Raw genomic sequence first — 25,789 nt, 5'->3', positions numbered from 1 at the left:
TCACTAAGAGATAACACTAAAACATCATGAGCAGAGCAGTGTGTAGCAGTGTAGCAGGGGATCCGGTCTGAAGATCGACAGTGTCTAGGTCGACAATGTTTAGGTCGACCACTATAGGTCGACAGTCACTAGGTCGACATGGATGGAAGGTCAACAGGGTTTCTAGGTCGACATGTGCTAGGTCGACAGGTCTAAAGGTCGACATGAGTTTTTCACATTTTTTGGGGGGGATTTTTTCATACTTAACGATCCACGTGGACTACGATTGGAACGGTAAAGTGTGCCGAGCGAAGCGAAGACACCATGCCCGAAGCATGGCGAGCGAAGCGAGCCATGCGAGGGGACGCGGTGCACTAATTTGGGATCCCGGTCACTTTACGAAGAAAACGACAAAAAAATAAAATAAAAAAATCCTCATGTCGACCTTTAGACCTGTCGACCTAGCACATGTCGACCTAGAAACCCTGTCGACCTTCCATCCATGTCGACCTAGTGACTGTCGACCTATAGTGGTCGACCTAAACATTGTCGACCTAGACACTGTCGATAAAACGAACCACACCCGTGTAGCAGGGCACACATCTCCCAACTGTCATTGCAGTGTGGACAAGGTCCTTACCGAGCAGGGCAGTCACCCAAAATTTGGATTGTCCCATCACAATCTGAGCAGTTGGCAGAATGTCCTCTCTTACCTGTTCTTGCAGTTGTTACTAACTGTTATTGCAGCATGTCTGAATCCTGGGATATTAGAGCATGGGGCCTTATTCAGTATCAATTGCATCCGCAAAGCAATCACATTTACCCATTTTTTTTATGGCCACTGCGCACACACAGGGCCTGGATTGCATCCATTTTGATGTTAATGCTTTGCGGGGTGGTCGGGGGTGGTGACACGCCATAGCTGGGGAGTGGCACTGAAATTGGGGGTCATTTTTGGGGCAACGGCTGTGACAGGTAAGATGCCCACACTGTGCCTGCCTCGCAGCCAGGCTGCGCAGGCAGGTGGCATCACTTTTTTTTGCAGGGACAGTGATTCGATCGTAATTGAATTGGGATCACATCATTGGCGGCCATTAGCGTGCCATTAGCATGCCGGGCGGCCTTGCCTTGTGCTGGGAAGCCCCCAGCATGTAATTGTTAGCAGTTGCAGTTTTGCTAATTTAGCAAAAGTGCAACTGATACTGAATCAGGTCCACTGATTGTTTAAAAAAAATAAGGAAATAAGGAAAGTCTAGCAATGAATGATTCCTCCAGGCCTCTCTCGCCCTAGCAGTCCCCAATGTTACACCAAAAACAGTAGTTTTTAATAAACAGACATTCTTGTTACTAGTCCTGACATTAAATTAATAGCATTCACAATTTTAAACCCCTTCTGCATTAATAAATAGATCTGTTTTCCAAAACATGCCCTGACATTAAATTAGTAGTGTTCACATTTAATAAATACACTTATGTCACAGTTTTGACAATAACTAATTCTCATTTAATAAGTATCCCCCCTTCTCAAACTTTTCCCCACATTCACTAAGCCCCCAAAGCACTCCAGCATTTAATTAAAAGCCAAGCCCCCACCTCTCACCTCCCACCTCCATACACATACAGTAGGAAAGGGCAGAGAGTAATGGATCTGTGGATCCGTGTTCAGGTTTCCTACCATAAAATTACCAAATTACAATAAATTTCCATTTTAAACACTTATCTTGTGCATACTTGTCTTTTACTGCATACAGCCTAGGATCAGGCACACTGAACTACATTCAGGAACCATAACACATTTCATTACTGGGAAATTGGACCAATTTTGTTTTAGCAACAAATCTTTAAAATCTGACATATTGGCAGCCATGCATGGCTCGGGCACATGATGATAAAATCATTTTCTGGTTATGCACTATAAAACTATTTACATTATAACTGTTGTATCGTATCGTATGGTAAAGGAGTCAGGCTTGCACCAAGCAGGCAGAACAGTAGATGTGCTTACAGCAACGTTTGGCCACACAACCCTACTATATAAAAAAACAGTTACACTTTCAGGGTCAAACAGTCAAAACATGGAAGTGTTCTGGAGATCAGGAAAAAAGTGTAGTCATGCTGTTTGTACGGGCAATAGGTGGATATCCAGGTACTATTAAGCATACTTGCCTCCTTTCAAATAATTAACTCCAGGAGAAACCCAGAGAAGAAAAAGTAGCAGGGCTCTTCGGGGGCAGGGCCGGACGTCCACGTCATTAGGCCCGGCCCCATCACAGTAAATCCTGCAAATCTTGGGTCCTCGAGGAAAGGGCAGGGCTAAAATGACGTGATTTGCATCATTTTAGCCCTTCGTCCTCCACATGGACCACGATTCCCGGCATTATCTCTTTATCCTGCCTGCTTCATTAGGAAGTGGGTGGAGTACCCAATCTTCTGGGGGTGTGGGGGACTACCCAAAAAATGTAAAGTCTCCAGCAACTTCTGGGAGAGTAGGTATTTTGGACACCTGTATGTTCCACAGGCCCTTCCTGAGAGCAGCAGCACCTGCTTCCATATTTTGTTCGACAAAGTACATTCAGCCTACTGAGATAACCTATTACTGTGGATATAAGTAGCAGCTGTGTTATGGAAGTCAGAACACACAATGGATAACTTAACCAGGTTGTGGTTTATTAACAGGTAGGATGGGTAGCTGAATGACACAGGGTGGATGCAGTAGGCATGTACATAGCAGGATCAACATATCCATCCAGAACTGTTTGAGAGTTTAATACAGGTGGTGTGCTGCATAGTAAGGAACAGAGCTACTCTAATACACAGTGGTGGTAGTGGAGTATATGGTGCAACTAGTGGTGATGATGACACAGTGGCACTTGCAGGGCATGGTTGCCTACCTGACCCTCTCCATGAGGGAGAAAATGCTCTGTTCCTGGACTTTCCTGGTAATGTGTGATTGCCATCACCTGTGGTGAGCTAGTTAATTGATAAGAAAGGTGTTTCACCACAGGTGATGGCAATCATACATTACCAGGAAAGTCCAGGAACAGAGCATTTTCTCCCTCATGGAGAGGGTCAGGTAGGCAAGTATGTTGCAGGGTCACTATTGTATCTCACCCTGGCTCACATGAGAGACACACAGGGGCACGTCTTTCCACAATGGAGGACAAAGTTGAAGATCATGCACAGTAGAACATCTAGTTGTCCGGGTTGGAGATCACGGTGACACGCCTCCGGCGGTACGGGGTCCCGGCGGCTCAGGTTAGACACACAGTGCTCTCTCCTGCAACTCAGCCTTGGTTACCTGAAACTGATCTGAAAGTTAGTAGTTACCTGGGAAGGCATGAGGTTCAATCCATTCTCTCTTTCCATGTAGTATTTAGTTTCATTTTCTTCTTAGCATATGGCTGGCTCCTTCCTACTCTTCAGCATTGCAGCACAAGTAGTGCATGTCCACGATGCTTAAAAAAGTTGTGCATTTCAGCATTGCCACACAAGGTGGGAGACAGATGATCTAGATGCGCGGACTGGTGACAAATTCCCCGCCACCCTTGTGAGTAAATCCAACAGTGGCATACCTATTGAGATGTTGGCTGCAACGGGGCCCAGCAACTAGAGGCGGAATGAACAGGGCCCTGTTTAGATGCCACCCGTGCTATCAACAGGAAGCTTAATGAGCACCTCTCTGTGTGGCCGCCACACTGCAAGGAAATCCTTCTGCTCAGAAGAAATAGGAGCTCTGGTGCTGACTTCTGCCCTAAGCTGGCGTGGAGTGTAGTGTAGAAGTCAAGTGAGTGCAGTGTTTCAATCAACAGAAAATGGGTAGTCAGCCTGTCTTATTCTCTAACTAAGATGGCAACGGCAGGGTAATTGTTGTGTTTTAAAAGTTTATTGGAAGCTTTTTTTCACAAGAAATGGTGTAGATAGTTATAATTAGTAATTAGTAAATTACTAAGATTTGGTGCTTGATTAAGCAAATTATTCTGATCACATAGTATTAAGAGGGGCCACACTTAAAAATCATGTTCAGAGGTAATTAGCATACACCTGCAAGCAATGAAAGTGAACTACCCCAAATAACGATTAGCTGCTCCTGTAGGATTTCCCTGCAGTTTTTTTTGTGTGTGGAATCCTACTGGGATAACCATGGTCCGCAAGTCAATTTCAAAACATCCAGGGTGATTTCATTGTTAAAAGGCATCAATCCTTCCAAAAAATGCTTCCAAAATGGATGACAGTACAAGGAAAAACGTATTGATATAGCCTATTGGGGTGATCACCAGAGCAGTTTCTGGGGCCGGGCGAGCCATGCAATCACACGTGGCACCTGCGCCAGTGTCTCCACGTCAGTATTTCATGTGGCCTGGCCATCCACATGGAATACTGTTGAAAATATTGCTCCCAAAATGGCCGCTGCCTCAGAGGATACAGTTGTGAAGGATACTAGAGGACCAGTAGTACTTTGAGTCTAGAGGTACTAATGGTCCTCTAGCATTCTTCACAACATATGGGCAAATTTTGGGGGGGCGGGGGCTGGGGGAATGTGGCATGAAACCACTGACAATGAGCAGGTAGTTTAAAAGTTGGTGTTGCCCTACTGTGTTTCATAATGTCTAAGTGTCATTATGGTGTGTGGCATATTGTGTAATGGGCATTAGTGTGGAGCATAATGTGCAAGGGGCATTATGGTGTGTGGCATATTGTGTAATGGGCATTAGTGTGAAGCATAATGTGTAAGGGGCATTATGGCGTGGGGCATAATGTGTAAGGGGTATTACTATAAAGGGAAAAATGTCAGGGGCATGACTCAGGAGTTTTTTTTCCCCCTGTGGTGGCCAATGTCTGGGGGTGCAGGATGCAACACTGGGATGTAAGATAGTATTTTCCTGCAAGGCCACGACCCTTGCAGTGAGGCCCTGGACCCTTTTTGTATGCTACATTTATTTACTGTTCGAACGCCACCAAGACTTGTGGGTACAGCAGCTCAGCACCCAGAGCACACTTAAGATTCTGCAGGCGGCAGCTTCCTAGGCTGCAGCGTGCCATTCCAACACTCTGCATGCCAAATACATGTCACGGCGTAGCAATGGTAAAAACTAGAGATGAGCGCCTGAAATTTTTCGGGTTTTGTGTTTTGGTTTTGGGTTCGGTTCCGCGGCCGTGTTTTGGGTTCGAACGCGTTTTGGCAAAACCTCACCGAATTTTTTTTGTCGGATTCGGGTGTGTTTTGGATTCGGGTGTTTTTTTCAAAAAACACTAAAAAACAGCTTAAATCATAGAATTTGGGGGTCATTTTGATCCCAAAGTATTATTAACCTCAAAAACCATAATTTACACTCATTTTCAGTCTATTCTGAATACCTCACACCTCACAATATTATTTTTAGTCCTAAAATTTGCACCGAGGTCGCTGTGTGAGTAAGATAAGCGACCCTAGTGGCCGACACAAACACCGGGCCCATCTAGGAGTGTCACTGCAGTGTCACGCAGGATGTCCCTTCCAAAAAACCCTCCCCAAACAGCACATGACGCAAAGAAAAAAAGAGGCGCAATGAGGTAGCTGTGTGAGTAAGATTAGCGACCCTAGTGGCCGACACAAACACCGGGCCCATCTAGGAGTGGCACTGCAGTGTCACGCAGGATGGCCCTTCCAAAAAACCCTCCCCAAACAGCACATGACGCAAAGAAAAAAAGAGGCGCAATGAGGTAGCTGTGTGAGTAAGATTAGCGACCCTAGTGGCCGACACAAACACCGGGCCCATCTAGGAGTGGCACTGCAGTGTCACGCAGGATGTCCCTTCCAAAAAACCCTCCCCAAACAGCACATGACGCAAAGAAAAAAAGAGGCGCAATGAGGTAGCTGACTGTGTGAGTAAGATTAGCGACCCTAGTGGCCGACACAAACACCGGGCCCATCTAGGAGTGGCACTGCAGTGTCACGCAGGATGTCCCTTCCAAAAAACCCTCCCCAATCAGCACATGATGCAAAGAAAAAGAAAAGAAAAAAGAGGTGCAAGATGGAATTGTCCTTGGGCCCTCCCACCCACCCTTATGTTGTATAAACAAAACAGGACATGCACACTTTAACCAACCCATCATTTCAGTGACAGGGTCTGCAACACGACTGTGACTTATATGACGGGTTGGTTTGGACCCCCCCCAAAAAAGAAGCAATTAATCTCTCCTTGCACAAACTGGCTCTACAGAGGCAAGATGTCCACCTCATCTTCACCCTCCGATATATCACCGTGTACATCCCCCTCCTCACAGATTATCAATTCGTCCCCACTGGAATCCACCATCTCAGCTCCCTGTGTACTTTGTGGAGGCAATTGCTGCTGGTCAATGTCTCCGCGGAGGAATTGATTATAATTCATTTTAATGAACATCATCTTCTCCACATTTTCTGGATGTAACCTCGTACGCCGATTGCTGACAAGGTGAGCGGCGGCACTAAACACTCTTTCGGAGTACACACTTGTGGGAGGGCAACTTAGGTAGAATAAAGCCAGTTTGTGCAAGGGCCTCCAAATTGCCTCTTTTTCCTGCCAGTATAAGTACGGACTGTGTGACGTGCCTACTTGGATGCGGTCACTCATATAATCCTCCACCATTCTATCAATGTTGAGAGAATCATATGCAGTGACAGTAGACGACATGTCCGTAATCGTTGTCAGGTCCTTCAGTCCGGACCAGATGTCAGCATCAGCAGTCGCTCCAGACTGCCCTGCATCACCGCCAGCGGGTGGGCTCGGAATTCTGAGCCTTTTCCTCGCACCCCCAGTTGCGGGAGAATGTGAAGGAGGAGATGTTGACAGGTCGCGTTCCGCTTGACTTGACAATTTTGTCACCAGCAGGTCTTTCAACCCCAGCAGACTTGTGTCTGCCGGAAAGAGAGATCCAAGGTAGGCTTTAAATCTAGGATCGAGCACGGTGGCCAAAATGTAGTGCTCTGATTTCAACAGATTGACCACCCGTGAATCCTTGTTAAGCGAATTAAGGGCTGCATCCACAAGTCCCACATGCCTAGCGGAATCGCTCCCTTTTAGCTCCTTCTTCAATGCCTCCAGCTTCTTCTGCAAAAGCCTGATGAGGGGAATGACCTGACTCAGGCTGGCAGTGTCTGAACTGACTTCACGTGTGGCAAGTTCAAAGGGCATCAGAACCTTGCACAACGTTGAAATCATTCTCCACTGCACTTGAGACAGGTGCATTCCACCTCCTATATCGTGCTCAATTGTATAGGCTTGAATGGCCTTTTGCTGCTCCTCCAACCTCTGAAGCATATAGAGGGTTGAATTCCACCTCGTTACCACTTCTTGCTTCAGATGATGGCAGGGCAGGTTCAGTAGTTTTTGGTGGTGCTCCAGTCTTCTGTACGTGGTGCCTGTACGCCGAAAGTGTCCCGCAATTTTTCTGGCCACCGACAGCATCTCTTGCACGCCCCTGTCGTTTTTTAAAAAATTCTGCACCACCAAATTCAAGGTATGAGCAAAACATGGGACGTGCTGGAATTTGCCCATATTTAATGCACACACAATATTGCTGGCGTTGTCCGATGCCACAAATCCACAGGAGAGTCCAATTGGGGTAAGCCATTCCGCGATGATCTTCCTCAGTTGCCGTAAGAGGTTTTCAGCTGTGTGCGTATTCTGGAAACTGGTGATACAAAGCGTAGCCTGCCTAGGAAAGAGTTGGCGTTTGCGAGATGCTGCTACTGGTGCCGCCGCTGCTGTTCTTGCGGCGGGAGTCCATACATCTACCCAGTGGGCTGTCACAGTCATATAGTCCTGACCCTGCCCTGCTCCACTTGTCCACATGTCCGTGGTTAAGTGGACATTGGGTACAACTGCATTTTTTAGGACACTGGTGAGTCTTTTTCTGACGTCCGTGTACATTCTCGGTATCGCCTGCCTAGAGAAGTGGAACCTAGATGGTATTTGGTAACGGGGGCACACTGCCTCAATAAATTGTCTAGTTCCCTGTGAACTAACGGCGGATACCGGACGCACGTCTAACACCAACATAGTTGTCAAGGCCTCAGTTATCCGCTTTGCAGTAGGATAACTGCTGTGATATTTCATCTTCCTCGCAAAGGACTGTTGAACAGTCAATTGCTTACTGGAAGTAGTACAAGTGGGCTTACGACTTCCCCTCTGGGATGACCATCGACTCCCAGCGGCAACAACAGCAGCGCCAGCAGCAGTAGGCGTTACACGCAAGGATGCATCGGAGGAATCCCAGGCAGGAGAGGACTCGTCAGAATTGCCAGTGACATGGCCTGCAGGACTATTGGCATTCCTGGGGAAGGAGGAAATTGACACTGAGGGAGTTGGTGGGGTGGTTTGCGTGAGCTTGGTTACAAGAGGAAGGGATTTACTGGTCAGTGGACTGCTTCCGCTGTCACCCAAAGTTTTTGAACTTGTCACTGACTTATTATGAATGCGCTGCAGGTGACGTATAAGGGAGGATGTTCCGAGGTGGTTAACGTCCTTACCCCTACTTATTACAGCTTGACAAAGGGAACACACGGCTTGACACCTGTTGTCCGCATTTCTGGTGAAATACCTCCACACCGAAGAGCTGATTTTTTTGGTATTTTCACCTGGCATGTCAACGGCCATATTCCTCCCACGGACAACAGGTGTCTCCCCGGGTGCCTGACTTAAACAAACCACCTCACCATCAGAATCCTCCTGGTCAATTTCCTCCCCAGCGCCAGCAACACCCATATCCTCCTCATCCTGGTGTACTTCAACACTGACATCTTCAATCTGACTATCAGGAACTGGACTGCGGGTGCTCCTTCCAGCACTTGCAGGGGGCGTGCAAATGGTGGAAGGCGCATGCTCTTCACGTCCAGTGTTGGGAAGGTCAGGCATCGCAACCGACACAATTGGACTCTCCTTGTGGATTTGGGATTTCGAAGAATGCACAGTTCTTTGCTGTGCTGCTTTTGCCAGCTTGAGTCTTTTCATTTTTCTAGCGAGAGGCTGAGTGCTTCCATCCTCATGTGAAGCTGAACCACTAGCCATGAACATAGGCCAGGGCCTCAGCCGTTCCTTGCCACTCCGTGTGGTAAATGGCATATTGGCAAGTTTACGCTTCTCCTCCGACAATTTTATTTTAGGTTTTGGAGTCCTTTTTTTTCTGATATTTGGTGTTTTGGATTTGACATGCTCTGTACTATGACATTGGGCATCGGCCTTGGCAGATGACGTTGCTGGCATTTCATCGTCTCGGCCATGACTAGTGGCAGCAGCTTCAGCACGAGGTGGAAGTGGATCTTGATCTTTCCCTAATTTTGGAACCTCAACATTTTTGTTCTCCATATTTTAATAGGCACAACTAAAAGGCACCTCAGGTAAACAATGGAGATGGATACTAGTATACAATTATGGACTGCCTGCCGACTGCAGGCACAGAGGTAGCCACAGCTGTGAACTACCGTACTGTACTGTGTCTGCAGCTAATATAGACTGGTTGATAAAAAGAAGATGTCTATGTAACTATGTATGTATAAAGAAGACTGAAAAAAATCCACGGTTAGGTGGTATACAATTATGGACGGACTGCCTGCCGAGTGCAGACACAGAGGTAGCCACAGCCGTGAACTACCGTACTGTACTGTGTCTGCAGCTAATATAGACTGGTTGATAAAGAGAAGATGTCTATGTAACTATGTATGTATAAAGAAGAATGAAAAAAAACCACGGTTAGGTGGTATACAATTATGGACGGACTGCCTGCCGAGTGCAGACACAGAGGTAGCCACAGCCGTGAACTACCGTACTGTACTGTGTTTGCAGCTAATATAGACTGGTTGATAAAGAGAAGATGTCTATGTAACTATGTATGTATAAAGAAGAATGAAAAAAATCCACGGTTAGGTGGTATTACAATTATGGACGGACTGCCTGCCGAGTGCAGAGACACAGAGGTAGCCACAGCCGTGAACTACCGTACTGTGTCTGCTGCGACTGGATGATAAATGATATAAAAAATATATATATATCACTACTGCAGCCGGACAGGTATATATTATATATTATATAATGACGGACCTGCTGGACACTGTCTGTCAGCAGAATGAGTTTTATTTTTATAGAATAAAAAAAAAAAAACACACAAGTGAAGTCACACGACGAGTGTTTAACTTTTTCAGGCAATCACAATATAAGTATACTACTAACTATACTGGTGGTCAGTGTGGTCAGGTCACTGGTCAGTCACACTGGCAGTGGCACTCCTGCAGCAAAAGTGTGCACTGTTTAATTTTAATATAATATGTACTCCTGGCTCCTGCTATAACCTATAACTGGCACTGCAGTAGTGCTCCCCAGTCTCCCCCACAATTATAAGCTGTGTGAGCTGAGCAGTCAGACAGATATATAATATATATAGATGATGCAGCACACTGGCCTGAGCCTGAGCAGTGCACACAGATATGGTATGTGACTGACTGAGTCACTGTGTGTATCGCTTTTTTCAGGCAGAGAACGGATATATTAAATAAACTGCACTGTGTGTCTGGTGGTCACTCACTATATAATATATTATGTACTCCTGGCTCCTGCTATAACCTATAACTGGCACTGCAGTAGTGCTCCCCAGTCTCCCCCACAATTATAAGCTGTGTGAGCTGAGCAGTCAGACAGATATATATAATATTATATATAGATAATAGATGATGCAGCACACTGGCCTGAGCCTGAGCAGTGCACATAGATATGGTATGTGACTGACTGAGTCACTGTGTGTATCGCTTTTTTCAGGCAGAGAACGGATATATTAAATAAACTGCACTGTGTGTCTGGTGGTCACTCACTATATAATATATTATGTACTCCTGGCTCCTGCTATAACCTATAACTGGCACTGCAGTAGTGCTCCCCAGTCTCCCCCACAATTATAAGCTGTGTGAGCTGAGCAGTCAGACAGATATATATAATATTATATATAGATAATAGATGATGCAGCACACTGGCCTGAGCCTGAGCAGTGCACACAGATATGGTATGTGACTGACTGAGTCACTGTGTGTATCGCTTTTTTCAGGCAGAGAACGGATATATTAAATAAACTGCACTGTGTGTCTGGTGGTCACTCACTATATAATATATTATGTACTCCTGGCTCCTGCTATAACCTATAACTGGCACTGCAGTAGTGCTCCCCAGTCTCCCCCACAATTATAAGCTGTGTGAGCTGAGCAGTCAGACAGATATATATAATATTATATATAGATAATAGATGATGCAGCACACTGGCCTGAGCCTGAGCAGTGCACACAGATATGGTATGTGACTGACTGAGTCACTGTGTGTATCGCTTTTTTCAGGCAGAGAACGGATATATTAAATAAACTGCACTGTGTGTCTGGTGGTCACTCACTATATAATATATTATGTACTCCTGGCTCCTGCTATAACCTATAACTGGCACTGCAGTAGTGCTCCCCAGTCTCCCCCACAATTATAAGCTGTGTGAGCTGAGCAGTCAGACAGATATATATAATATTATATATAGATAATAGATGATGCAGCACACTGGCCTGAGCCTGAGCAGTGCACACAGATATGGTATGTGACTGACTGAGTCACTGTGTGTATCGCTTTTTTCAGGCAGAGAACGGATATATTAAATAAACTGCACTGTGTGTCTGGTGGTCACTCACTATATAATATATTATGTACTCCTGGCTCCTGCTATAACCTATAACTGGCACTGCAGTAGTGCTCCCCAGTCTCCCCCACAATTATAAGCTGTGTGAGCTGAGCAGTCAGACAGATATATATAATATTATATATAGATAATAGATGATGCAGCACACTGGCCTGAGCCTGAGCAGTGCACACAGATATGGTATGTGACTGACTGAGTCACTGTGTGTATCGCTTTTTTCAGGCAGAGAACGGATATATTAAATAAACTGCACTGTGTGTCTGGTGGTCACTCACTATATAATATATTATGTACTCCTGGCTCCTGCTATAACCTATAACTGGCACTGCAGTAGTGCTCCCCAGTCTCCCCCACAATTATAAGCTGTGTGAGCTGAGCAGTCAGACAGATATATATAATATTATATATAGATAATAGATGATGCAGCACACTGGCCTGAGCCTGAGCAGTGCACACAGATATGGTATGTGACTGACTGAGTCACTGTGTGTATCGCTTTTTTCAGGCAGAGAACGGATATATTAAATAAACTGCACTGTGTGTCTGGTGGTCACTCACTATATAATATATTATGTACTCCTGGCTCCTGCTATAACCTATAACTGGCACTGCAGTAGTGCTCCCCAGTCTCCCCCACAATTATAAGCTGTGTGAGCTGAGCAGTCAGACAGATATATATAATATTATATATAGATAATAGATGATGCAGCACACTGGCCTGAGCCTGAGCAGTGCACACAGATATGGTATGTGACTGACTGAGTCACTGTGTGTATCGCTTTTTTCAGGCAGAGAACGGATATATTAAATAAACTGCACTGTGTGTCTGGTGGTCACTCACTATATAATATATTATGTACTCCTGGCTCCTGCTATAACCTATAACTGGCACTGCAGTAGTGCTCCCCAGTCTCCCCCACAATTATAAGCTGTGTGAGCTGAGCAGTCAGACAGATATATATAATATTATATATAGATAATAGATGATGCAGCACACTGGCCTGAGCCTGAGCAGTGCACACAGATATGGTATGTGACTGAGTCACTGTGTGCTGTGTATCGCTTTTTTCAGGCAGAGAACGGATTATAAAGTAAACTGCACTGTCCTCACTAGTAAACTCTCTCCACTCAGTCTCTACACTTCTACAGTAACAGTACTCCTCCTAGTCAGCTCCAGTAAATCTCTCTCAGTCTCTTATAATCTAAATGGAGAGGACGCCAGCCACGTCCTCTCCCTATCAATCTCAATGCACGTGTGAAAATGGCGGCGACGCGCGGCTCCTTATATAGAATCCGAGTCTCGCGATAGAATCCGAGCCTCGCGAGAATCCGACAGCGTCATGATGACGTTCGGGCGCGCTCGGGTTAACCGAGCAAGGCGGGAAGATCCGAGTCGCTCGGACCCGTGAAAAAAAACATGAAGTTCTGGCGGGTTCGGATTCAGAGAAACCGAACCCGCTCATCTCTAGTAAAAACCCCATGGCATTGCATCCTAGATGGGGGTAATTCTCACCCACCTCTGCATACAGACCTATTCTTTACAGCAGGGCAGGGGCTCTAGTCAGGAAAGAGGGCATAATAGATCCAAATAAATTTTTTTTTGTAATTGACTGTGAGAAAGATAAAGATAAAGAGGAATATTGCATTCAAACATGGGACCTAATTCAGACCTGATCACTTCTGCTGCTAATTTTGTTGTCCTGCGATCAGATAGTCGTCACCCAATTGGGAGTGTAGATTTGCCCCGCGCACAATCGCCTGTGTACACCGTGCAAAAATGTCCCTCAGTCAGCAGACAGCTGCAAATTCGTTCGCAACTCACTCACGGTGATGGGTTTTCCAGTGTGTGCAGTATGTGCGCAGCCCAGGACTTACTCCTACAGTGCAAAAAGAACAGACTGATTGGGACCGGAGCTGACGTCACACACCCTCCCAGAAAACGCTTGGGCACGCCTGCGTTTTTCCTGACACTCCCAGAAAACGGTCAGTTACCACCCACAAATGGCATCTTCCTGTCAATCAGCTTGCGAATGGCTGTGCGATCAAGAAATTCGCATCAGCTTGTCGCTGTTTGACGACGCATGTGGGCTTTGCAGTGCATGTGCAGTCAATCGATAATCGCCCGCTGTACGAAAATGCACAGAAGCGATCAGGTCTGAATCGGGCCCTTGGTTACACTAAAAAGCACATATCCAAGTCAACTAAGAACTGGCTTTAAAAATGACGATGCAAGCCTAGGAATGAATTAGATCTGTGGAGAGACCTAAAAAGGACTGTGCTCCAGAGATTCCCTCGCAGTTTGATGAACCTTAAACTTTTTGCCAAGGAGCAGTGAGACAGTAATGCAAAATCCAGGTGTGATAATTATATTTCTTAAAAACGACTCGCTGTTATAATAAAAGCAAAAGTTGATTCCACTAAGTATTATTTAACTATGTACCCACTTACGCTACCAGGGTAGTATTAATAAAAAATCCTAAAAGGCGAGCTGGAGAAGGACGCAGGGGACGCTCGGTCCAAGTAATACTTCCTCCTGCCGAGGTGAGCTGCTCCCCTGGCCCAGCGGTGATCCCCCCCCCCCACTGCAGCCTTGTACTTGCTGCCTGCGGGTGGCAGCCGCCGGGGACCCTGACTGAGACGCCAGGCAGAACGCAGTCTCATCCCTCCTGCATGCTTATCCTGGGGCTGGCTCTTAGTCTCCCCTGGGGCTGCATTATATGGCCTGCCCCTCCTGGGTCATTTCACTGGACCCCCCGTGCTAATATTATCTGGAGGCTGAGTGAGGACCCTTCGGCTGCAGGCTATAGCTGAGACCCTGCCCAAAATATCACTCCGCGTGGGCCCTCAGCTGCCTCTGCCTAGCGCTGCCTTCCCCATTCCCCTGGCAGCATGTGTCTCTTCATCACCCCTGCGGCCCGGGACCCCACGCTGGTGTTCCCCCTGCTGCGGCCCTCCGGAGCCCGTATTTCAACCTGCCCGAGGGCCCCAGCACTCTCTCAGGCCCTGCACACTTTTGCCCCCCCTACAGGCTCCTCCCTCTCCCGGTACCCGTGGGGGCCCTTACTACTGCTGGGACCGGACACCCCTTTCCTGCCGCCTGATCCTGGTACTGCCCCGGTCACTGGCTGGTCCGTGTCCGGGCCTCATCCCCGCAGATCCTGGATAGGGGTGGATTTCCGGAGTGCACCAGTCCATCTCCTGCAACCTCTGACTGTCTGACTCCCCCCCGGGACCACGTGGACCCTTCTTTCTGCCGAAGCTCCCCGGCCCTGTCCCACCCACGCTGCTTTGCTGGCCACATCATGACACTTCTCTAGAACCCCCGCCTTACCCTCCCTGGTCCTGAGCCATACTGCTGGAGCGCCTTCTCTACCTCCCATTCTGTTGACTACCCCCTTTCTCAACTGTTCAAGATGCCCAGAGGTGGCAAAAAATCGCAGGGCTCTGACCTTACACCATTCCTTACTAAAAAGAGCACACCAGCCAAGAAAAGGTCCGATGCTCCTGAACACCCCAATGGTCCCTCCGACTCCGATCCTGAAGATGACGATCTCACACCCCTTACCCGCAGGGACTTTCTCTCCCTCCTTAAGGAGGTGCGGGATGTTAAGACCTCTGTCCAGGCTCTCCACTCCCTGAAGTCCGATATTGCCGAAATTGGCTCCAGAACTGATCAACTTGAACGGAGAGTAGAAGAGGTGGTGACGTTCCAACAATCGGTCGAGACCGACTTCCATCAACTCCGCCAAGATGTTGCCCAATTGCAGGAGGAGCATGAACATCAGGACAATAGGGCGAGGAGAAATAATCTGAGGATTCGGGGTATTCCTGAAGAGGTTGAAGCGGCCCATCTTGATCTTTACCTTAAGCGCCTCTTTGCCCACCTATCACCTGACACCCCTGAAGTCCATCTTCTCCTAGACCGAGCACATCGAGCCCTTCGACCTCGCTCCCAAGACTCTTCTCAGCCCAGGGATGTCATTCTCCGAATGTACTACTTCACTGCGAAAGAGGCCGTTATGAGAGAAGCCCGGCGACTGGGGTCTGTGTCCTTTCAAAATGTCTCCCTGCAGATCTTCCAGGACTTATCCCCGCTTACTCTGGCCAAACATAGGGACTTTAAGCCCATCACTTCCCTGCTCTCCCAACATAATGTTAAGTACCGCTGGGGTTTCCCCTTCCGTATCCTGGTTTGGCATCAAGGGAAGCTGCTCACGGCCAGAAACCTACCCGAGGCTCAATCGCTGCTCTCCAAGCTGGGTATCCCCACCGCTAAACAGGACCTTTCGGCTCCACGCCTGCCTCTGCGGACACAGCGGAACCCACCTCCGCCTCCCCGTTCGGAGTGGTTCACGGTTCGAGCTTCTACATTCTCTCCGGCTCCACCTCCAGTTCCCTGATGGACTTCAAGCTTTCTGATTTGACGTCCTGTATCTATATTTGTGTCGACCTTCCCTGGTCGTACTCCCTAGCCGGGGAGCTGTTTAACTTTAGATCCTCCATGTCCTGATTTTCCGATCCCTTAGTCAGTTCTCAACTGTTATGTTGTTACCCCTTGTTACAATGTGTTAATCTGTTTTTTCCATGCTCTGTTTTCCTCTTCTTCGATTTCTCTCTGGAGCTGGCGCTCCATCTGTTCCTCGTTCCTGTTTTCTCTCTAGCTTTTCCCCTCAGGTCTCTCCAGGGGGTCTGCTTCCTACTCATTGCTACGTGGTTTGTGATGCATCGTCTGGATGCCATGCTGCGCCCCCTTAGGGCTTTTAGCCCTCTTGCTGACCTAGGTGCCTTCCCGACACCTAGTACCCCTTCCACCTGTCAGCACCACCGGTCCTGGCCCCTACCGCCGGATGACCAACTACCCTCCCCTCCCTTCCGGTTTCCTTTCCTTCCTCCCTCCTTTCTGACTACGCTGTCTTACGCTTTGTATCCCTCTCTTCTATTTCTCTTCCTCCCTACCCTACTTTCAGAGCTCTACACTCTTTCTATTCTGCCTACCTCTTTGCTGTTTGCCCATGGGTCTCCAGGTACTCTCTTTTAATGTGAAGGGCCTGAATAGCCCTCAAAAAAGAGGTAAGCTTTTTACCTCCCTTAAACTCCATAAGGGCGATCTGGTCTTTCTCCAGGAGACTCATTTCCTACATAACTCCCACCCTACGCTACAATGTAAACCATACCCTGATTCTTTCCATGCCTGTGATCATTCGGCCAAAAAACGGGGGGTCGCGATCTTATTTGCCCGTCACCTCACCTTTGAGCTTCCAGATTCCCACGCCGATAAGGATGGCCGGTTTCTTGCTTTGGTGGGGAAACTTAACAACAAATTATGCACTTTAGCTAACATCTATGCCCCTAACCAACGACAAGAGCTATTCTTTGCAAAACTAGATACCCTCCTTACTCAAGTCCGGCAAGGCACCCTCATACTTGCTGGGGTTTTTAACTCTGTTTTAAATCCAAATATAGACCGCTGTCCCCCTCTACCCTCTGCTTCCCCATCGGACTCTCTCCACTCTAGATCCCTCCTCCGTCTCATGCGATCCCAGCTTCTCTACGACTCCTGGAGGATAAAAGATCCCTCTGTGCGTGATTATACTTTTTATTCTGCTCCTCATAATTCCTACTCCCGCATCGATATGGTCCTGCTCAGCCATGAACTTGCCCTGAATCTCCACGCTGCCCATATACACCCATTAATCTGGTCTGACCATGCCCCTATCTCTTGCAACCTCTCGGGCCTGCTCTCTCGCCCCCGCCCCATGACATGGTGTCTTAACGACTCCCTCCTTCACAACCCGGAGATACACTCCCATCTTCGGGACAAGCTTTCTGACTATTTTACCCTGAACGACTCCCCTGACATTTCTAGGTCCACTCTCTGGCTGGCACACAAGGCAGTTCTCCGTGGGCACATCATCAGCCTGGCCTCGTAAGCCAAAAAACAGTCTCTCACCTAGTTTAACAAACTCTCTATTAAACTCCACACCCTTGAGAGCCAGCACAAGGCGTCCTCCGACCAGGCTATCTTGTCTGAACTCCGTATTGTCAAAGCGGAACTCGATCTCCTTCTCTCCAGATGGGTTGCTAAACGTCTCAAATGACTTCGCCAGTCTTTTTATGAGAAGTGAGATAAGGCAGACAAGATCCTGGCGGCACGACTCCGCTCCACGAGAGCCAAAACTAATATTATCTCTATTAGAGACCCTCTCAATCAGTTAGTTCATGACCCTACCGCCATTAGGGCTGCCTTCCAATCCTACTACGCTGACTTGTACAACCTGCCACCCCCTTCACCTGGTTCTTCCTCTCTGTCCCACTCTGACCTAGTCTCTCACTTTCTTTCAGCTTCTAACTTGCCTAGATTGCCTCAGGATGCCATGGACCATCTTAACAGTGAGATCTCGGTGGAAGAAATTGCCCAAACTATACTCATGCAAAAGATCGGTAAATCTCCTGGCTTGGATGGGTTCACAGCTCTTTACTACAATTTTTTTTCGATCTTCTCTCCCCCCACCTTCAGTCCCTGTTTAATAGGATTATCCATGGCGACTCTTTTCCTCTTGAGATGTTAGAGGCCAGAATTGTGGTGATCCCTAAGGAAGGCAAGGACACCCTTAACTGCGCTAGCTACCGACCTATATCCCTCCTGAACCTGGACTTAAATTTTTTTGCTAAAATCCTAGCCAATCGCCTTAACCCATATCTCCCTTGTCCACTACGACCAAGTGGGGTTTATCCCGGGCTGCCAGGCGAGGGATAACACCAGACGTTCTATCGATCTTATACACATCTCGAACTCCAGGGGATCCCCCGCTATCATGCTCTCCTTGGATGCTGAAAAAGCTTTCGACCGGATCTCCTGGAGTTTTCTGAGAGCCGCCCTGGAGGCATATGGCTTGTCTGGTGTCTTTCTCACTGGTGTTCTGGCACTATACTCCACCCCCTCCGCCACAGTCTTAATCAATGGCGTCCCGTCTGCTCCGGTCCACATATCAAATGGTACACGTCAGGGATGCCCTCTATCGCCGTTAATATTTGCCCTTATTATTGAGCCGCTCGCCTCTCAAATTAGAGCTCATCAAGGTATACATGGTATACAAGTAGGCCGTACCGATCCTAAAATCTCCCTCTTCGCTGATGACATTCTACTTTCCCTGACCCAGCCTCTTGTCTCGCTCCCAAATTTATTTTCAGTCCTGCATTCTTATAGCCTTATATCAGGCTACAAGATCAATTATTCCAAGTCCGAGGCTATGCTGCTTCATGTCCCCCACCGAGAAGCTGAATCCCTTCGCGCCAACTTCAATTTTAAATGGCAGCCTACAAAGATCAAATACTTGGGGATTTACCTGACCTCCCGCTACGACTCTCTCTTCCGTGAAAACTTCCCACCCCTTCTCACCAAAACACACGCTGACCTGACGTCCTGGAACAGTCTCTTCATTTCATGGCTGGGTAGGATCATAGCGGTTAAAATGAGCATAGTCCCCAAATGGCTCTATCTTTTTCAGACCCTTCCTGTGGCTGTCCCGGCCCCCTTCCTTCGTACCATCCAGCGAGCCCTCGTGCGTTTTATCTGGAACCACAGACCCCCCCGCATCGCTGACAACACTCTGAAAAGACCAACCTCCGCTGGCGGTAGGGGTCTTCCTGATATCAAACTCTATTACCTAGCCTCTCATCTCTCCCATATTGTCACCTCTTATGATCCTCCGGGGTCCGTATCCTGGTTGGATATCGAAGCAGCCCACGTCAACCTTCCGGACCTGACCCCCTTGTGGGGTTTTCCCCCTACCTTCCGACCCCCAACCTCCAAACTCCTCCCAACTATTAAATTTAATCTTAGAATTTGGGATTCCCACTCTCTGAAGATGGGTCTTACCACTACCCCCTCACCCTTGACCCCTGTCTGGCAGAACCCTATGTTTCCTCCTGGATTCTCGATTACGAGGTTCCGTACATGGATAAAGCTGGGCTTCAAATTCCCGACTGATTTTGCCGACCGGGGTCAATGGTTGTCCCTATCTGATCTCCAACAGAAGACCCCCTCGCACTCACTTAATCCCTTTCAATTCCTACAAATCCGTCACTTCTTAGGTACCCTGCCCTCTTCCGCTTTGCTCCGTGACCTTACCCCCTTTGAAAGTTTATGCATAAACTCCCACCTCTCCAAAGGCGTAATTTCCCAACTTTACTCCCTTTTACTGGATTCTTCCCTTCCCTCCTCCTGGTCTCACGAACTCACATGGGAGCGCGATCTTGGGCCTCCCCCGGAGTGTGAAGACTGGGAGGACATGAGACTGGGGATTGCTAAGTGCTCTATTGCTACTGCTTTCAAAGAGACGGCTTACAAGATTTACTACCGTTGGTACTACACCCCTGATAGACTTAATAAATTCTTTGCGTCTTCCTCCCCTAACTGCTGGAGGAACTGCGGATGTAGAGGCACTATGCTTCATATATGGTGGACCTGCCCAATCATCATTTCCTTCTGGAATCTAGTCCACTCCCTCCTTAACTCCCTTCTGAACTCCCCCGTGCTGAAAGATCCCTGGATCTTTTTGCTGTGTTACCCTCCCCCGATGCTTGATAAATTCTCCCAAAAACTGACTACACACATTCTAACTGCGGCAAAATCACTGATAGCTCTTAATTGGAAAAACCCCTCTCCCCCCTCTCTCCCGTCCCTTAAAGCCAAAATCTGGCATATTGCATCAATGGAGAGGATTACATATTATCTCCACGATCGGGGTCACGTTTTTGAGCAGGTTTGGGCCCCCTGGCTCGTTGCTGAATGTGGATCGCCGCCTCTCCCCTCTTGTTCCTAGCTCCATCCGCAGACCCATGGGCATCGACTACCACTCTTCCTCCATTTCTTCTCTCCTTTTCTTTTTTCTTCTTCTTTTTCTTATCCTCTCTCGTCTCTCCCTTGCCCTCCTTTTCTTTCTCTTTTTCTGTTATAACTATCTGCAGGATATGTACTGTGCCTTGATTACACCGTGGTTTTCCCCTCCCCTTATCCCCCTCTTCCTTCTCCCCCTTCCCCCCCCATATTTGATACTTTCCTACCAATGTTTACTTTTGATTGTTTTTGTTCTTTATTCTAAAAATGTGGTTTTTGTTGGACGTTGGTCCTCTTGACCGCTTGTCCCTTTTCTTATTGTATTGTTTGCCCACTCTGTTTAACCACGCAAAAATAAAGAATTTCAAAAAAAATAAAAATCCTAAAAAGGCGTCTATTTGTTTCTCAGGTGCAGTTTGTTGCAAGGTCACATTAACGGCAGATAAAGAGACCGACACCATTTACCTTTTAGGTTTTCAATCACAAAGATCTGTAATTTCAGAAAGGGTGCGTAGACTTATTGTATCCATTGTACTTTTCATGATCTTACAAATGATCTATCAAGATGACCTTTAATATATTGTTATATTTGATTTGACATTTAACAAGCATATTATTTGTTGCATTTGTTATTTTGCAATGTCCTCTTCCTTTAACTGTTGTTTAAGTTGTAGTTTATTTGATAAAACATATTTTTCTTGGAAAAACCTACAAGTCATATGTATGAAAATGTGCCGACTGTTAAACCTAGTATGAAATTGTTTCCTAATACTGATTCATGTGCACTGAGCACCTTGCTAGGATACTTATCTTTGCAGACCTGAGATGAGTTAACCACTTCACATCTCTTGCATAGTGATGGAGAGGTTCTAGAAAATACTCCTTGGTGTTGGAAGGCGGCAGGGTGGGTGAGAGTGATAATGTGTGAAGCTCTCATTGCTCCCTGTACAGCTTCAAGGAAACAGTCGGAGCAGATGTGCCAGGTGAACTCAGTATCCAGGGCCCTGCACCTTTCCAGCACAAAACTAGGTCATGGATTCTAGAGGAGAAGCTGAGAGATAGTTATGGAAGAGCAGGCGTCAGCGCTCTCAGTTCAGGCATTAGAAATAAGCCCTCCGTGTTTGGGAAAGAATATTATCTCTCTACTGAGAAATTAAACAGAATCGAGTCCTGGTCTATTTGTGACGTGCTTCTGTGCTGCATAACTTACTGCTGAGCTGGCCATCTTTTCCAGGCAGAAATATGATCATCTATAATAAACCTGATTCCATGTAGTAATATTAATATACTGATCCAGATCGCACAGTTCCAGAGTGACCCCGCTGCCGGTATACTGGCGGCCCGGGATGCCATTGTCGGTATACTGACGGCCGGCATCCCGTCTGTGGTAAATCATACTGATCCACTCAGATTAATGTGGTTGCAGTTGCATCAGCACCAGGGCCCTCATTCCGAGTTGTTCGCTCGCAAGGCGAATGTAGCAGAGTTACACACGCTAAGCCGCCGCCTACTGGGAGTGAATCTTAGCTTCTTAAAATTGCGACCGACGTACGCGCAATATTGCGATTACAAACGAGTTAGCAGTTTCTGAGTAGCTTCAGACTTACTCTGCCTGTGCGATCAGTTCAGTGCTTTTCGTTCCTGGCTGACGTCATAAACACACCCAGCGTTCGCCCAGGCACACCCACCGTTTCTCCGGCCACTCCTGCGTTTTTTCCGGAAACGGTAGCGTTTCCAGCCACACGCCCCTAAAACGCCGTGCATCCGCCCAGTAACACCCATTTCCTGTCAATCACAATGCGAACGTCGGAGCGATGAAAATGCCGTGAGTAAACTTACTTTCATCATAGTAAAGTTACTTGGCGCAGTCGCAGTGCGAACATTGCGCATGCGCACTAAGAGAATTCTCACTGCGATGCGATGAAAAACTCAGAGCGAACAACTCGGAATGAGGGCCCATGTTTTTAATCGCAAGCGATCGCAGCTTATGTTAGATGCACACCCGAAAACAGCCATGACGCACCTGCGCTTTTCCAATCACTCCACACAGATACTGTGTTAACAACCACAAATGGTCACGTCCTGTCAATCACTTTGCAAACGCATTTCACTGAGGCTGCAATCACACGGTGACCGCATTGCGGTTTCAGTACATGTACGGTCTTCCGATAATCGACCCAATTTGCATTTTTTTAATATACTGTAGTGATCCAAGCTGAATGAGGGCCTAAATGCTAAAAGTTATCACACAACTCCAAAAAGAATAACACAATGGAGCAGTGCCGTAACTAGGCATTTTAGCACTGTGTGCAAGAAACGACATTGGCACCCCCCATGCAAGATAGAGGCAGTGCGCCGTATGCGCGTGGAAAATATATAGGGGCGTGGCTTCATAGGGAAGGGGCGGGGGCAACACAATAATAGCAATTCATACTACGGTGCACAGTAGTCTCCATTATTCAAATTACGCTGCACAGTAGCGCCACTACACCAGGTAGATCCCCTTTTATACATTACAGCAGACAGTCCCCCTTTTTACACATTACAGCAGACCGTCCCCCTTTTTACACATTACGGCAGACAGTGTCCCCTTTTTACACATTACGGCAGACAGCGTCCCCTTTTTTACACATTACGGCAGACAGCGTCCCCTTTTTTTACACATTACGGCAGACAGCGTCCCCTTTTTTACACATTACGGCAGACAGCGTCCCCCTTTTTTACACATTACAGCAGACAGCGTCCCCTTTTTTACACATTATGGCAGACAGCGTCCCCCTTTTTTACACATTACAGCAGACAGCGTCCCCTTTTTACACATTACGGCAGACAGCGTCCCCCTTTTTACACATTACGGCAGACAGCGTCCTTTTTACACATTACGGCAGACAGCGTCCCCATTTTTACAAAGTACGGCAGACAGCGTCCCCGTTTTTACACATTACGGCAGACAGCGTCCCCTTTTTACACATTACAGCAGACAGCGTCCCCGTTTTTACACATTACGGCAGATGGTGTCCCCCTTTATACACATTGCAGCAGCCAGCATCCCCCTTTTTACACATTGCGGCAGCCAGTCCCCCTTTTTACACATTACGGCAGCCAGGCCCCCTTTTTACATATTACGGCAGACGGTGTCCCCCTTTTTACACATTGCGGCAGCCAGTCCCCCTTTTTACACATTACGGCAGATGGTGTCCCCCTTTTTACACATTGCGGCAGCCAGTCCCCCTTTTTACACATTACGGCAGACGGTGTCCCCCTTTTTACACATTGTGGCAGCCAGTCCCCCTTTTTACACTTTACGGCAGATGGTGTCCCCCTTTTTACACATTGCAGCAGCCAGTCCCCCTTTCTACACATTACAGCAGACGGTGTCCCCCTTTTTACATATTGCGGCAGCCAGTCCCCCTTTTTACACATTACGGCAGACGGTGTCCCCCTGAGAGAGAGAAAGAAAGAAAGAAAAAGAAAGAGAGAGAGAGAGAGATACTTACCATCTCCCCGCTGATAGGCTCCTCATGCTGGCAGCTCCCTCGGTGCAGGCATCGGACAAGGAGGAGGAGGAGGGAGGAGGACTGGAGCCACAGCAGCGCTATGTCATTGGTAGTAAGCGTCGCTGCAGCAGTCCCCTCTCCTTCCGTATAGGCTGCCCGGCGCCGCTGTGAATGCTGGGATGGAGGAACCGCATCCCAGCATTCACAGCAGCACCGGTCAAAAACATTTTGTGCAGTTTCTGAGTAGCTCTGAACTTATCAGCCTGTCAGGTCCTGCTATTGATGTCAGACACCCGCCCTGCAAACGCCTGGACACGCCTACGTTTTCCTCTCCACTCTCAGAAAACGGTCAGTTGCCACCCCGGAACGCCTTCCTGCTGTCAGTCACCTTGCGATCGCCACTGCGATCAAAATCTTCGTTGGAACATTTGCTGCTTGGCGTACCCCGTCGCCGGGCAGCGACGCGCCTGTGCATTGCGGCCACAGCGCATGCGCATTCCATACCCGATCGCATGGCTGTGAAAAACTGCAGCGTGCGATCGGGTTGGAATGACCCCCACGGAGAATAAAGAAAAGCGAAAAGATGATAAATCAGGAAACTGACAATTGTATGGTAGCCAATATTCCAAACTTCACAATGCATGCTGGGTGAAAAAATATGATGGCCACACACAGAAGCAGCTTAAAACTCACCCATTCCAATTTTACACCCATTTTTATAAATTTTGTTAGTTGATCTATTGTGATGGACTGTTGGACTGGCATATACACTGCCCAATTAAAATCTAGTTCAAAATCTCCAACACTATAGAAGTAGTATAGCGTTGTCTAGTACACATATCATAAGAACAGAGCCGGCCCTAACCAATATGATGCCCTGGGCAAGATTTTGGCTGGTGCCCCCTAGCATCACCACTGGTTTCGCCTCTGACATGGCACCTCTTTCCCAGCACCATCACCCCTCATCCATAGCAGTCCTTATTTTGGTGTTTGTACCCCCTATATTTTAAATAGGAACAGTTTGCACATTTTGCGCACAGCCCAAAAAGGGGTGTGTTTTTGCTGGCAAGGGTCATGGCCACACAATAGTAACCCCAATTCCAATTACGCCACACAGTACTGCAACTTTATTCACATTTAATCATGTGATAGTGTCCATAATTCATATTACATCCCACAGTAGTATTACTTTACCTTATAAACATTACTCCTCACAGTAGAGCCTCTTATTCACATTACATCACACTGAATTGCTCCTTATTCACATTGCACCACACCCTGTTGCTCTATATTCATATTAGACGACACAGTATTGCCCTTTCTATACGCAACGCCACGTAGTAGAGCACCTTATACACATAATGCCACACATTAGTAATGCATTTTATACACATAATTCCACACAGTAATGCCCCTTTCACATTATTAATGTCCTTATAAACATAATGTGCCTTACACATTATGACAACCTTTATTAATGCCCTTTTACACATAATGTCCCTTACATATATGCCGCACATTATTAATGCCCTTATACACATAATGACACACATAGTGCCCCCTACACATTTGCTGCACATTATTAGTGCCCCTATACACATAATGACACACATACAGTAGTACCCTGTTACACATATGCCGCACATTATTAATGCCCATATACACATGACACACATAGTGCCCCTTACACATATGTTGCAAATTATTAATGCATTTTTACATGACACACATAATGCTCCATACACATATTCCGAACACTACTGCACATCCAACCCACTCACATGCACACAGCACT

Source organism: Pseudophryne corroboree, chromosome 2 (assembly GCF_028390025.1).
Source record: "Pseudophryne corroboree isolate aPseCor3 chromosome 2, aPseCor3.hap2, whole genome shotgun sequence".
In the NCBI taxonomy this organism is placed as follows: domain Eukaryota; kingdom Metazoa; phylum Chordata; class Amphibia; order Anura; family Myobatrachidae; genus Pseudophryne; species Pseudophryne corroboree.
This window is presented reverse-complemented; position numbering follows the sequence as displayed.